The sequence below is a fragment of the Ovis canadensis genome, chromosome 22 (genome assembly GCF_042477335.2).
Source record: "Ovis canadensis isolate MfBH-ARS-UI-01 breed Bighorn chromosome 22, ARS-UI_OviCan_v2, whole genome shotgun sequence".
Classification (NCBI taxonomy): Eukaryota; Metazoa; Chordata; class Mammalia; order Artiodactyla; family Bovidae; genus Ovis; species Ovis canadensis.
In genome coordinates, this window is record NC_091266.1 from 58,512,837 (window position 1) to 58,528,421 (window position 15,585).

Genomic DNA, 15,585 nt, shown 5'->3' on the forward strand with positions numbered 1-15,585 from the left:
TCTAGAAGGAAATGGCAACCCACTCCAGTGTTCTTGCCTGGAGAATCCCAAGGACAAGGGAGCCTGGTGGGCTGCCATCTCTGGGGTCGCACAGAGTCGGACACGACTGAAGCGACTTAGCAGCAGCAGCAGCAACAGCATCCTTAAAACTGGTAATGTGTGGCTTTTTCCTAATTGATCTGGGCAGAGGGTTATCATTTTATTGATCTTTTCAAAAGACCAGCTTTGTTTCCATTAATTGTACTATATCTTTTTTATTGACTTATTGATATAATCTTTTGTATTATTCCTATATTTTATAAAAGTAAGTATACTTTATAAAAGTAAATCTCACCTCTTTTCTTAGACTTTATGCTATCATGTCAATTGTTTTACTTCCATATGTATTATAAACCCCAGAGAACATTGCTCTCATTTTTGTTCTAAATAGGTGATTCTCTTTTAAAGATATTTAAATAATAAGAAAAAGCTTTCGCAGTTACCTATGTAGCCTCCATCCTCAGTCCTCCTCATTTGTATCTAGCATCATTTTCCTTTAACTTGAAAGACCGCCTCAAATATTCCTTATAGTTCAGGCCTATTGGAGATGAATTCTTTCAGCTTTGGAAAGTCTTCAAAAGTCTTTATTTTGCCTTAATGTTGAAAATATGTTTGTTGGATAGAGAATTCTAGGTTGGCAATTATTTCAGTAAACACATTGCTCCGCTGGTTTGGGGCTTGTGTTGTTTCTGGTGACAATCTGCTGTCTTCCCTATCTTTTGTACATATTATGACTTTTTCACCCTCTGGCTGCTTTGAAGATTTCTGTTTACTGCTGATTTTAGGCAATTTTAGTACGATTTTTTTTGAAGTTTTATTAAAGTTTCTTGTGCTGCAGTTTACGGAACTTCATATATATATTTTAATAGTTTTAATCAATCTTGAAAACATCTGGACATGATTACTTCAAATATTTTTTTCAGTCCCCTTTCTCTTTACTCTCAAGGCCTCCAATGATATGTATAGTTGGTCCCTTGACATTTGTTTCTACAGCTCACTGATGACTCTGTTCATTTATTCAAGTCTTTTTTACCCCAAGATTTTTATTTAGAATAGTTTCTATTAGTATGTATTCAAATCCCCTATCCTTTTCAGAAAGGCTTAATCTTGCAAAGAGGTTTTAATGTAAGAAAATGCTAACGTTTTATTGTTGCTATTTGTTGTTGTTGTTAGATAATACATAGTTGCAAGCAATGGATTTACCTGACTGGTGGGTTTCTGGATTTTCTTGTTATCTTCTTCATTCTTTTCTATAATTTCCAGAATTTTGCCATAAGCAAATATTGTCTTACAAGTAATTATATAAGAAAGGCTATGCTGCTGCTGCTGCTGTTAAGTCGCTTCAGTCGTGTCCGACTGTGTGCAACCCCATAGACGGCAGCCCACCAGGCTCCCCCATCCCTGGGATTCTCCAGGCAAGAACACTGGAGTGGGTTGCCATTTCCTTCTCCAATGCATGAAAGTGAAAAGAGAAAGTGAAGTAGCTCAGTCATGTCTGACTCTTAGCGACCCCATGGACTGCAGCCTACCAGGCTCCTTCGTCCATGGGATTTTCCAGGCAAGAGTACTGGAGAGGGTTGCCATTGTCTTCTCAAGAAAGGCTATGAAGTATTAACAAAATTGTATTCCAGTAGTCACGTATGGATGTGAGAGTTGGACCATAAAGAAGGCTGAGTGCCAAAGAACTGATGCTTTTGAATTGTACTGGAGAAGACTCTTTAGAGTCCCTTGGACTACAAGGAGATCAAACCAGTCAATCCTAAAGGAAACAACCCTGAATACTCATTGGAAGGACTGATGTTGAAGCTGAAACTCGAATACTTTGGTCACCTGATGTGAAGAGCTGACTCAAGGAAAAGACTCTGATTCTGGGAAAGATTGAGGGCAGGAGGAGAAGAGGGTAGCAGAGGATAAGGTGGTTAGATGGCATCACTGACTCACTGGACATGAGTCTGAGCAAACTCCTGGAGAGAGCGAAAGACTGGGAAGCCTGGCGTGCTGCAGTCCATGGGGTTGCAAAGAGTCAGATGTGACTTAGCAACTGAACAACAAATGCAAAATAGTAATGATTAAAAATAAAATGAGAATACCCAGATTGATGAAGATGCAATGAAAAGTGCACTCTTGTTCAGTCTTCTTGGGGGGTAGATGGAGGGTTGTAGCACCTTCTTTAAGACCCTCTGACACTGATCCTCTGACACTAATTGCTGATGTTTCAAATGGACTTGCTCTGTCTCACCCTCACCAAGTGTGGGCCTGTCTGTGGGCCCTTCAACTTCTGTCCTGAGCAGTTCTATGAGATCAATTGGATCATTGTATTTGGTGGCTGGAACTACTTAAAGAAGTTCTGAGGTTAATCTATAGATTTTGCAAATATTCTTCTGTTGTTTCTCCTTTAAACATTTTAATTATCTTTTGCACATCAGCATCTTCATTCTCCTGTGAGACTCAAACCTGCTTTTTCTTCCCTATTCACTCTGCACTGATTTTTACCCCTGGCTCTGTTACTAACAGGATGTATGACCCTTGGGCAATTTTATATTATTCTTTAGCCTTCTCTTGTTGTAGGAGAAAAATAGCCCTAAACCAGAGGTTCTCAGCTTCCAGGGTGCATCCTGGAATTGTAGGAGCATTCTGACGAGTTCCCAGATAGGAGCTCATTCGGCTACTATACAGACCGCAATTTGCAAACCACTGCCGTGGACCTTCGAGAAAACTATGAGCTGTATACTATACTTCAGACAGAGACTACTTTAAAAAACATTTATTTATGTATGTTTGACTGCGCTGGGTTTTCACCGCTGCGCGTGGGCTTTCTCTAGTTGCGGCGAGCGGCGGCTACTCTGCTTGAGAAGCACAGGCTTCTCTTCGTGGCGACTCCTCTTGTCCCAGAGCACAAGCTCTAGGGCGCGTGGACTTCTGTGGTTGTGGTGCACAGGCTTAGTGCAAGGATCTTCCTGAAACAAGGATCAAACCCATGTCCCCTGTACTGGTAGGCAGATTCTTAACCACTAGATCATCAGGGAAGCCCAATACTAACTTTTTTTTTTTTTAATGAAATTTAAAGTATTTTTTTAATTGGAGTATAGTTGCTTTACAATGTTGTATTTTCTGCTGTACAGCAAAGTGAATCAGTTGTAAGTACACAAATATCCCCTCCATTTTGGATTTCTTTAGCTTTAGGTCCCCGCAGAATACTAAGTGGACTTCCCTGAGCTGTACAGTAGGTTCTCGTTAGTTATCTGTTTTATCATAGTAGTGTACATGTGTCAAGCCCAATCTCCCAATTCATCTCACCTCTTTTGATAAGGGGATCATGAAAGGGTGATTTTGGGAAGTTGACTTTACACAAAATCCACGCATTTCTAAAAGAAAGAAGGTGGAAAGCATTTCATTTTTCAAAGTCTCAGGAATTATGTTAGAAGGAGAAGCCGCATCAGCACACGTCATCATATTCAGACTCTAGGCTGACACACCTTTGAAAGCTCCAAGCCTAATCAAACTGATGGTGATCCCTTCTCCTCTGCTTCCTAAATGACCCCTCCATCACACTATTTACATGTCACTCAGTCTTGACTCTGGATTATTCTTCACAATTTATGTTGTCTGTCCTGAAATTTAACTCTTCTTGCGATCAGCTTTTCCTGGACAAGAACACTGTATTCTTTCAAACCAGATCATTCTGATTTTTTTAAACCTGTGTGACACAGGATGGCTGATAAAGAAACCATTTCTTTCATGCCTTTAATCTCCCCCTAGAGCGAAAGTGGTATTTGCTGAAATAAAAGTACACCTTGGCAGAAAGGCGATGCTAATCCTCTTAGTTTTAATGGTTTGGAAATGGTTGGAATAAGAAGGTAAACATTGTAGTTGATTAATAGGAAGGAAGTCAATTGTGCATGCCGCCCCTGCTCTCTGCCATACTGTACAATAGTGCTTTATTTTTACAAACCCCCAAACAGGGTTCCCCTCCATTTTAATGTTCCTACTTGAAAAGTGATCTACTAGGCACCGTATGGTTCTAAGTGTTTGATTCCATTACCCCCCAAAGCAAGCAGTGCACATTTCAAATCGACGTCAAACAAATCCCACTGATAACGGGTGTCATATCAATGGCTTATCAGGTCTTTTTTTTATTGAAAAGAGTCAGATATAATGAGGGGCTTCACATTTAAAAGTCTTAAATCTTTGAAAGCTCCGGGCCTAGATGGTTTCGATATTAGCTTATTAAACTTGCACCGGGCGAGGAAGCGGGAGTGAGTGGGGCTGGGGGTGAGCAGGACAGAGGGAAGCAGAAAAGAGCAGAGCTGGGAGCTGGAGGGAGTGAGATTTAACCCTGCATTGGCCGTGATGGAAGATGGTGTTGCTGAGGGTAGTTCCTGTCAGCATCTACTGGAACTGACTCTGACGAAGGAGATTCAATAGGTCCACCTAGCATCTTCTGCCTCTTGGGAATTCTCCTGCCCTTTTTGGCCAGGATCCCAGTCTTCTTTGTAAGAGGATGAGCCCAGGGCTTGGGGGCTTTCCGTAATTCTCCATCCACTGATGTGGAGTGTTGGGTAAAGAAGATATTTTACTTGCTTTAGAGGGGTTGGGGGCAGGAAGAGAAGGGGACGACAGAGGATGAGATGGCTGGATGGCATCACAGACTCGATGGACGTTGAGTCTGAGTGAACTCCGGGAGATGGTGATGAACAGGGAGGCCTGGCGTGCTGCGATTCATGGGGTCGCAAAGAGTCGGACACGACTGAGCGACTGAACTGAACTGAACTGAACTGATGACTTGATTGTGAGAAGCAACACTTTCAGGAAGGGGGGCCTTTATGAAGGCTGAAAAAGTGAAAAGTGCAAGTCGCTCAAGTCGTGTCCAACTCTTTGCGACCCCATGGACTCTACAGTCCATGGAATTCTCCAGGCCAGAATACAGGAGTGGGTAGCCTTTCCCTTCTCCAGGCGATCTTCCCAAGCCAGGGATCGAACCCAGGTCTCCCGCATGGCAGGCAGACCCTTTAATCAGCTGAGTCACAAGGGAAGCCCTATGAAGACTGAGACTCTGCCAACAGCTGGACATGAGAAGGTCGCCTTTCCCTTTGTCATTGCGAACAGCCCTGCTTGCGCTCCTGCCCACTCAGCATCGTCCCTATTTTACAGCCAAGTAAGGAAGGCCTGAAGGGGGACGGAATTTGTCATGGATGGACTAGATCAGTGATTGTCAAAGTGTGTCCAAGGTCAGCCATGCCCGCATAGTCTGGGAACTTGGGCTCCACCCAGACCTACTAAATCAGAATTGAGTCCAGAAATCTGTGCTCAGTAAACCCTCCTGGGGAGGATGATTCCTCCAGTTTGCCTGCAGCCTACTGCTCTAGGACTATAAATGCTGGATCCCCCTAAGGGGCTTTAGCAATAGGAAGCAGTACTTTTTTTATTTTTAATTTACTATCTTAACCATTTCTCCAGGCTTCCCTGGTAGCTCAGTTGGTAAAGAATTCACATGCAGTGTGGGAGAGCTGGGTTTGATTCCTGGGTTGGGAAGATCCCCTGGAGGAGGGCATGGCAGCCCACTCCAGTATTCTCACCTGGAAAACCCCCTTGGACAGAGGAGCCTGATGGGCTACAGCCCATGGGGTCACAAAGGGTCGGACTTGACTGAGCCACTAAGGACACGATCATTTTTTAAAAGATATTTTGGGATGTGGATCCTTTTTAAAGTGTTTATTGAATTTGAATATTGCTTCTATTTTAGGTTTTGTTTTTTTGGCCACAAGGCATGCAGGATCTTTGCTCTCCCATCAGGGACTAAACCCACACCTTCTGCTTTGGAAAGGGAAATCGTAACCACTGGATCACCAGGGAAGTCCCAAGAAGCAGGGCTTCTTACTGAGAGTGATGGAAGCAGGGAATGTCAGCCACTTTCAAATCCTTTGCCCCTTCACATCATGGTTTGGGGAGGTGTCCAGGGAACTGAAGCGGCAAGGCAGGATTCTAATGTCTTCTCCTGTTAAGTCGTGGTGGGGTCAAGGGTCCCATTCTTCTAGAATGCCTGTGATTCTGAGTCTAGAGGTAATTTCTGCTTCACAGGAGCAGAGAAGAGCCCTGAAAAGCTAGACGGTGCCTTTTCCCTCTGTCTTTCTGCCCACATCCTCAAGTGCCTTCCTTGTAGACAATGGCCCTCTTGTGGGCCCACTTGCTGTAAGGAGGATTCCAAGGACACCTGGAAATAACTGGCATTGAACACACTTCTGTGTAATGACTTTCACAATATCTGGCAGTTGCCTGAGCAAGGCTCCAATCATAGAAGTGAGTCAAGCTGTGGAAGGGTCAGGGGCAAGCGTGGCTCGTATCACGCACGTGGAGCTGACTCATTTCCGCTTAGCTCCTTAGCTGCCGTACTTCCAGTGCTCTCAGGGACGCACCCACTTCTCAATCTCATTGGCTCCCTAACAAGCCCATCAAGTGCTGAGCCAGCCTCTCAAGGGAACCCAGGTCAGCCCTGCACCCACCCCAAAAAAGAGAAGTTTGTGTTTCCTCTGCTGCTCACCCGAAGTCATCCCCAGAGACAGAGAACCAGGATGAAAGGGTGAGAGTGGGAACTTGGTGTCCCCATTCTGCCCCATCCCAGCTCTGACTTTGATCAAGTTACGATCCACGCCCCCTGCCCCCGTCTTTTCCCATAATTGCTTCCTATGGTCTCTGCATCCCTGCCCTCACCCAGCCCTGACAAGAAAGGCTGAGCTAACATATGGGAAGGATCTCCCAGGATGTGTCAGCCATTTTTACAGCAGGCCTTGAAGCAACAATAAAAAACAGAGACCCCACTATCAGCCTTGAACCTCCAACAAGGAGAACAGGGCTTCCAGCTCTGCAGAGAGTCACTGGCGGAGACAGCCCACTTCTGTGCATCAGATGAAGGGCGTGGTGATGAGACCGCACCTTTGGGTACAGCTCCAAGTAGGGTGGCCAACCTGTCCTGGTTTTCTTGTGACTTACCTGGGTTTGACACTGACAGCCCCAGGCACACCAGGACTGTGGGTCACCTTGGCTCAAAGCCTCGCTCCTTCCTTCACTTGCCATGTAGCTTAACCTCTCAGAGACTCCATTCTATCGTTTATTAAGAGGGAGGTTTTAATCATGATAAGTTAACTCAACCCTCAAGTTATTCCTGTCCAGAAGCCTTAAGATCCCAGCTGTTCCAGCCTCCTGAGATTCCGGGATCCTGGCTCACCTGCCCATTGAGTGTGCTTCATGGGCATGGTGGCTCCTTGCCTGTGACCCCGGGAGGCTGGGAGCCCCTGGAGGGCAGGAACTGCATCCTGCTCAGTTCAGAGTCCTTGGTGCCTCACGCAGGGCTGGCACAGTGGAGAGTGCCCAGGAAATGTCAGCTACCATGCCGGTTACTCACCTCTTTCGCCCTGCAGGAAGATAGCGCAAAGCTGTAATCTGGAAAATTCAGAGTTTCAAAAAGCCGGTGGCAACAACTGGCACTTGATTTGTTTCATTTAATCCTCCCAGCCCCTTGGGAGGTGGCCAGAGGTGTTAAGATCTCATCTGTTTTAACCTACCAGGAGTCCCAGGCTTAGAGAGTAGAAGTGACTTGCCCAAGGTTCTGCAGCTGCAAAGGGGATTTCAACCCAGTTTATTCTGTCTTTGCAAACATGAACTGCAACAGGGGCCCAGGGCACAATAGCCTGATGCCCTTTTCAGGGCCCCACAGACAGAAAAAGCCCCACTGGTGTCTATATTTTCTTCCCAACTCAGGTTTAACAAACAAACAAACAAACAAACCTGGTCTCCGAGAGTCGCCACCCTCCCCAGCCCTGCCTATAGATCCGAGGAGACCCCAGGCATGACACAGAGGCCCCCAGTGGCTCCGTCTCTGTTACTACCAGTGACTCCTGCTCATGGACAGCCAAGTAGGCTGCTCGACTTCAGAGCGTGGAGACCATTTCACCACCTAATCAATAACCCTGTTATTGACTCGGTGTTCCCAGAGGACAGGTTTATAACTTTATCGAGCACTGTATGTGGGGGCAATTATAAGGATAATGGAAAGTCATCGACAAACGGAGGCTTCTGCATTGCAAATTAACATCTGCTCAAGTAAGAGAGAAGTCGTGTTTTAGTTTCAGAATTTGTGAAAATGGAAATGCCTGTAAGATAAAGTGTGTGATTTATGGCTGGTATTGAGCATCGCGCCGTAGTCTGGGTCTTCACTGGCCCCCATGATAGCATCCGTCCCCGTGCAACACCCTCCCTGGGGGTGTCCAGGATATTGTCCATGGATACTTGCTCTCATCCTGATTTTCTGGGTCTTGAAACATCTTGTGCCCAAAGTCTCTCAGTGTCTGGGGTGTGCAGTCCTGGGAATACACCTGGTTTTGTACAGAGGGCAGGTGTGGCTGAAGCTGTTGCCTGACCCTCCTCACATAGGTGGAAGGCCCTGGGAAGGAAGTGAGGCCAGGGGACTGTGTTCCAGTCTCACGGCTCCACTGGCCATGTGGCTCCATGCAAGTTGATTCATTTCTTTGAGCCTCGCTATCACCATCTGTCAAATGGGTCTCTGACTGTCTCTGCACAAAAGATCATATTAGATAAACAGATATATTTGGACCTTACAGGACTCATCTGTCAAGCCCCTGACCTCATGTATGCAAGCATCATGGTGGCAGTTGGGAATAAGATGAAGACCCCACCTTCCATAGACTTATGTTCTGGAGGGAGAACAGAAAATAGGCTACAAATGCGTGACTTCTGAGTGACAGATACCATGAATGAAACTAATGAGCAGATTGTGGGGGTGGGGGGTGCAGTGGTCAAGGTAACAGAGGGACTGGGGTTAGACAAGCTTTCTCCACTGAGCAGTGACGTGTAAGAAGAGACAGAAGGTACAGGGGTGAGTGTGTCCAGCAGGGGAAAGGGCCTGCGGTGGACACAAGCTTGGCTTGTGCACGGAGCAGCAAGGAGGCCCTGTCCTTGGGGGCTGCTGGCTCTATCCCGGCCCTTTGCTACATCCTCAGCAGAACAGGAAAGATGCTGGCTGAAGGCTATAGGGCTGGGGGAGGCTGTCTCCTTGGTCTGCACCCAGCTTTCTGGATGAACCACTGTTATACCTCCTATCCCAGAAGATGGGCTGTGAGACTGGAGTCCTGGGGCCTTAGTGACACCCACAAGCCCCATGAAAGCCCTCAACAGAGGCTAGTATCAGACAGGCCCTTTGTGTGGTTCCTACAATTCTTGAGAGGTCAAGGTTTCCCAGGATATCCCTGTACGTTTTCCCGAAACCTGCAAACCCCCTGGGGTAGACCGGCTGCAAGGTTAGCCTGAATTCTTCCCATCTTTCAGGGCCCACGCTTGTTGCCCTGTGACTCGGCAATTTCTCCCACTGGAAAATAGTGCCTGTTTCCCTCCCTCTAGCATGTGGACTGGCCTCGCGGCTGTTCAGCCAGTAGCCTGTGACAGATGTGAAGGTCTGTGAGTTCTGAGCCTAGGTCTCAAGAGGGTAGGGGAGGAAGGAGGCCAGCCCAGATCACTCAGCAGCTCAGAAGACTCTCAGATCCATGACCAAACGCAACCCAAAATAGCGGGGCTCAGCTGAGATCTGCCAACCCCCAGCCTTAGTTCCTAAGCTATATATAGGGAATGTTTATTGTTTTCAGTCACTGTTTGCGAGGAGTTTGGTTGTTATGCACCAATCACTAACTGGTATACCTTGTGGACTTAACTACCTTTGTCCAACACTTAACGCTGGTTTGGGGTCGGAAAACCAAGGAACTTGCATCATCTTCATCATCATCATCATAGTCTTGTAACCACCATATGCTCAGCAGCAGCTTTGTCCAGCCATGTGCTACGGACATAACACACGCTCTGTCTTCTCGTCTCTTCCCAACCACACTTTGTTGTTATTTAGTCGCTAAGTCATGTCCAGCTATCTGCGACCCCACAGACTGCAGCACACCAGGCTCCTCCGTCCTCCACTGTCTCCCGGAGTTTGCTCACATCCATGTCCATTGAGTCGGTGATGCCATCTAACCATCTCATCCTCTGCCATGCCCTTTTCTTTGAACCACACTCTGAGGTGGGTACAACTCCTCTGTATTTGACGTATGATGAAACTGCATTGTGTGCATGCATGCTGAGTCATTTCAGTCGTGTCCGACTCTTTGTGACCCCATGGACTGTAGCCCGACAGGCCCCTCTGTCCATGGGATTCTCCAGGCAAGAACACCGGAGTGGGTTGCCATGCCCTCCTCCAAGGGATCTTCCCAACCCAGGGATTGAACCCCAGTCTCTTGTGTCTCCTGCATTGGCCGGTGAGTTCTTTACCTCGAGCGCCACCTGGGAAGCCTGAAACTGCATTGCAGAAATGCTAATGAATTTGCCTGGGGTCAAACAGACAAAAGGTGGAGCAATCTCACGGGAAATATAGCCACAGAGCCCCGTTCCACATCCCAAGCTTGCCCCAGCTCCAGATTTGGGGACTCCAATCTGAGACCAGAAGGCGGTGTGTGTAATGGCCTCTATACCTTTAACGTGAAGCATCCTGCATGTTAAAGGTATGAATGAAACCTTTAGTTCCTTCAAGGGGGCAAACCCACCCTGCCTCCAGCTTCTGATCAGAACTGCAGCCCAAGTCACTCTCTGGAGAGCGCGAGCTCACTCCATCCCCCCGCCCCTCCCCAGAGCTGTCCTGATTCAAAACCCAGGCAGGAGTCGGAGCAGTTCCCCCTGACTGATTCAGGAAAGGCTGTGCTTAGGTCTGGTTAACCTAATGTGCACAATAAAAATTTTTATTAAAAAGGGAAGAAGAAAGCCGTGGAGATGGCAATTGGCCATGGAAGGGCATTATTTTTTATTGGAATTAGAATCCCTTTATTTAAAAAATATATAAACCCTCAATTTTCTTTCTATCACTCTGCTTAGCAGCCCGTGGAAAGTTTCCGAGGGCAATTTCAGTATTGGCGGAGAGCAGCTCTAAACCTGCTTGCTTTTCCTAAACTATCTTTTATGAGAATGAAAGTCTCAGCCACACCAGCCTGTGGAGCACCGGGATCCTCTGAAGCAAGGACTGCCCAGGGCATCAGGCTGCATCCTTAAGCCTGAGCCCCAGATTTATCCAGTTACCTCTGCATTTTCATCAATGCGTTTGTAGGTTTTTGCCAAGACCCACTGGATTCTGTTTTAACAAACAGATTTCCAGAGGTTTAGACTGAGGAGCAAAATTCCTGTGCTTTGTCAAAAGGCAGCAAACTCAAAATAAGTGAGGCTGCTCTGCTTAATTGAATATTCTAACTACCTGAGAGCCACATTTGTATCCCCCGTGAACTATCATTTGGTTATGAGCTGACTGGTGGCTTGGGAGGTAGAGAATCCCTTCAGCCATGTGGATGACCTTGGTTCAATCCCTGGGTTGGGAAGACTCCTTTGGAGAAGGAAATGGCAACCCACTCCAGTGTTCTTGCCTGGAGAATCCCATGGACAGAGGAGACCAGCGGGCTACAGTCTATAGGGTTGCAAAGAGTCGGACACAACTGAGCGACTAACACTTTGACAACACTGATGCCCTGGCGGGTGGATTTTTCTAGGCCACGTGCCATGCACTTTTCCCGGGTCATCTTGTTTAATCTTCACAACAGCACTTTGAGGCAGGTTCTATTATCATCTCTCTTTGCAGATGCAGAAATTGAGACTTAGCAATGCTAGGTAACTTAAATTCAACCAGGAAAGATGTACTGAACACCTACGTATGTCAGGCACTGTGCTAGGCACTGGGGATACCATGGGAACGAAACAGACAAAGCAGACCTGCCTTTGATTGCAGAGCTGGGAACAGTGTCTTCCAGATGTGAAGTCTGTGGGATTTCAGGACGTGAGTTTCAACCCACTGTACTGCACCTCTGATCAATGTCAAATCAATGATTTTTTAATAAAATAAGCATGGCACCCAGGGCACAAGCAGAACTGGCAAGTCACATCTGGATTTATGCCTGAACTGTTCCACATCACTTCAGTTATTTTGAACAAGATTTCAAAGAGAGTAAAAATGATAAAGACAGCATCTGACATTTGTTGAACACTAAACAAGGGCCTTCAAATTGTGGTGCTGGAGAGGACTCTCGAGAATCCCTTGGGTGCAAGGAGATCAAACAAGTCACTTCTATAGGGAATCAACCCTGAATCTTCATTGGAAGGACTCATACTGAAGCTGAAGCGCTAATGTTTTGGCCACCTAATGTGAAGAGCTGACTCGTTGGAAAAGACCCTGAGGCTGGGAAAGCTTGAGGGCAGGAGGAGAAGGGGGTGGCAGAGGATGAGATGGTTGGATGGCATCACTGAGTCAATGGACATGAATCTGAGCAAACTCTGGGAGACAGTGAAGGACAGGGAAGCCTGGAGTGTTGCAGTCCATGGGGTTGCAGAGCTGGGCATGACTTAGCAACTGAACAACAGCAACAAATTAAGGACCAGGTATTAATAGAAGGTGCAAGATGCCCATGGTGGATCCTCTCAGCAGTTCCTGGAGACAGAGGCTTTGAGCCATTCTTCATTTTGCAGGGGAGGAAACTGGACTTGGGAAGGTATGTGATTTGCCCAGGGATGCTCAGTCAGAAAGTATAGAAACAGGTTTGGACCAGAGTTGGAGCACACAGGCTGCTTCCTCCAGGGGGTGGCTCACACCCTCAGTGTTCTTCCTGGGGATCAATGCGTTCCTCCTGCAAACGCTGGATCTTGAATCTGGAGTGTTTCACTCAGGGGTATAATTCTTTCTCCCCATGTAAGACACCTGGCTGGGGAAGGGGAGGGTGATGGGGAAGGAGGAGGGGCTGGGAGGAGGAGCGGGAGAGTTATAGGGGAGGAGAGGGGGTGGGGAGGAGGGTGACAGGGGAGGAGGGTGATGGCTCTGCGCCTTCATCCCACTCCACCTTGCACGATTCCCACCACTCAGCTAACACTGATTTCACTTCCTCCTTGGCAAGTGGCACCATGGTTTTTTTTTTTTTTTTCAAAAGTTGGTGATGAAGCTGCTGTCTTCACTGCTAGCTGTCCAGCTGCCTAGTTCTGTTCTGCTCACTGGACTGCCCAATGGGGCTGGCATTGGGGACCAAGAAAAGAGACCTTGCAAAAGGCACTTGATCTACGATGCTGGGTGTACAGAGCAAAGTGGGAAGGCAGGGAGAAAGGAAGCTGAGAGGAGGCAGCGCTGGCCCGGGGCCTGCCCTGGGCCTGGGTGGGTGAACTATGCTACGGGTTCCAGGAGGTTTGGAAGCAAAGGAGAGAAGTGACCAGGTCTGGGCTGGTTCTAGGTTCAAAGACACGGCTGATGAGCCTCACCCTTAAAGGAGCTTCTTTGAGGAAAGAGAAAGTAACGGGAGAAGAGTCGTTTTGTCTTTGTGGCTGGAGAGACTTACAGTATAGTCACACCACCGACTCACCCGGGACAGCAGAGCTGCTGGGGGCAACCTAACCTTGGCTGGTCCTTTAGACCCTACGATCCCCAGTACATGGGGAACAGCGCGAGGACCCCAGAAGCCACCTTGTAAACAGGCCCAGGGCATGTCCCGCTCTCTGCCCTACAACAATCCCCCTCTGTTGTGTGGGCTCGGGACCTGCATTCCCACAGTGGCGAGCGGAGTTAGGTTTCCCAGGCTCACTGGAGCGCCAGGCATAGTGGGTGTGGCTTCCTGGCCTCACCTGCGCAGGTGTTTGCCCCGCACTTGACACTCCCCAGCCGGCGGCGATGTCTCGATGTCTCGGGCGTCTGGGCTGCACCTTTCCAGGCTGCCTTCCCGAGAGATCGAGGCCTGGGCATCTGGGGGGAAACCGAGCTCCCAGGCCCGCTGGGCATCCGTGGACTCTGGTATTCGTGTTTGCTTGGCCACACCCCATACCGCCAGCACCCCCATCTGGGCAACTTCACCTCCTGCGGGTATGGTCCTGGCCATCTCAGAGGCCAGTCCACTATGGCCTGTGGGCCAACCGGGACTCTCTCCTGGGAACTGAGCATGCAGAGGTCACGCTGAAGAGGATGTGGGTGGAGCTGAGTCCTCACACCCTGGCGGATCCAAAGGGACCCCCAGAAGTCCCAGCTGCCCTGCCCCCATATTCACCTTGCTGCTGCTGCTGCTAAGTCACTTCAGTCACGTCCGATTCTGTGTGACCCCATAGAGGGCAGCCCACCAGGCTCCTCTGTCCCTGGGATTCTCCAGGCAAGAATACTGGAGTGGGTTGCCATTTCCTTCTCCAATGCATGCATGCATGCTAAGTAGCTTGAGTCGTATCCGACTCTGTGTGACGCTACAGACAGCAGCCCACCAGGCTCCTCTGTCCACAGGATTCTCTAGGCAAGAATACTGGAGTGGGCTGCTGTTTTCTTCTCCAATATTCACCTCAGGGCTACCACTTAGCACCTTAGGACTGCTGTTGGTCTGAAACTGCCACCGAGAATCCTACCTGAAGCAGACCATCTGGGGCGATGACCTTCACCACGGTGTCTCTTCCACATCCTCATGGGGCCAGCGAGGGCTTGTGGAGGCTGGGGCTTTGGGCTGGGCTCCCTGGGATGAAGGGACTTGGGATGGGCAATCGGACCCTGTTGTTATTCAGGAATAGGGTGGGGGCATCTGGTGACTGCTGGCCCCCGAGTCAACCTCTCTGATCTCCAGCTAGGAGGAGTTCAGGGGAGCCCTTGAAAGCCAGGAGTCCACACTTGGCCTGTATCTCAGGGTGGGGTGGGGGCTGGGGAGATGGATGCACTAGGAAATTGGGAGGGCACGTCCTTCGTCTGTCATGGACTGGAAAAGAGCAGCTCTCCACAGATCCTAGCAGCAGCTTGACATTTTGGGTCATCTGGGAGGAGCTGGGGGAAGCAGATGGAGATGGGAGTAGGGGCCTAAAGACAATGATCTGAGGTCTTGGGAAGGTCTCTCCTGCTCAAATGTCAGCTCCCAGAGCACAGGGACCCCCTTGTTCTCCTCTCCCAGTTGGCTTCATGGACTGCCAGCACTCAGGGAGCCCAGAAAGCCCCCAACAAAACCTTCCTAGGAGAGCAGAGGAGAGGTGCCCATCCCACAGTCCAGCACGGCAGCCTGTGGCCTCCACTTCCCTAAAAGGCATCTGCTCGTCACTTGCATCACAAAGGGAGGAACAAACTACAAAAAGAAAAAACAGAGAAAAAAACTGTGATTTTCACACCAAGTGTGTCCCTCAGAGATACTACTAAGGGGAGACAGGACTATAGAGGCTGCTGATCAACAAGCAGGGAGAAAAGAGATCTCTCCAAGGAAAGCGAGGCTAGGCCATAAGCTGAGTCACCTGTATGTGAGCAGAGGCCATAGTTGCATGGGACCTGAGGTCACAGCCCTGCTGGCCAGGCCCTCGCTGCCTCCTCCTTGATGGCGTGTTGTGATCTGAACCTCTGGAATCAGCCTGCACCCTCCCCGGGGCACCAGGGGTACCCGGAACCAATGGGTCCACCTGCTGGTGCACTTGCAGGGCATAGAAAAGCAGGTCAGCTTCAGGGTTAAGTCCCCCTTATAGGGACTCTCACAT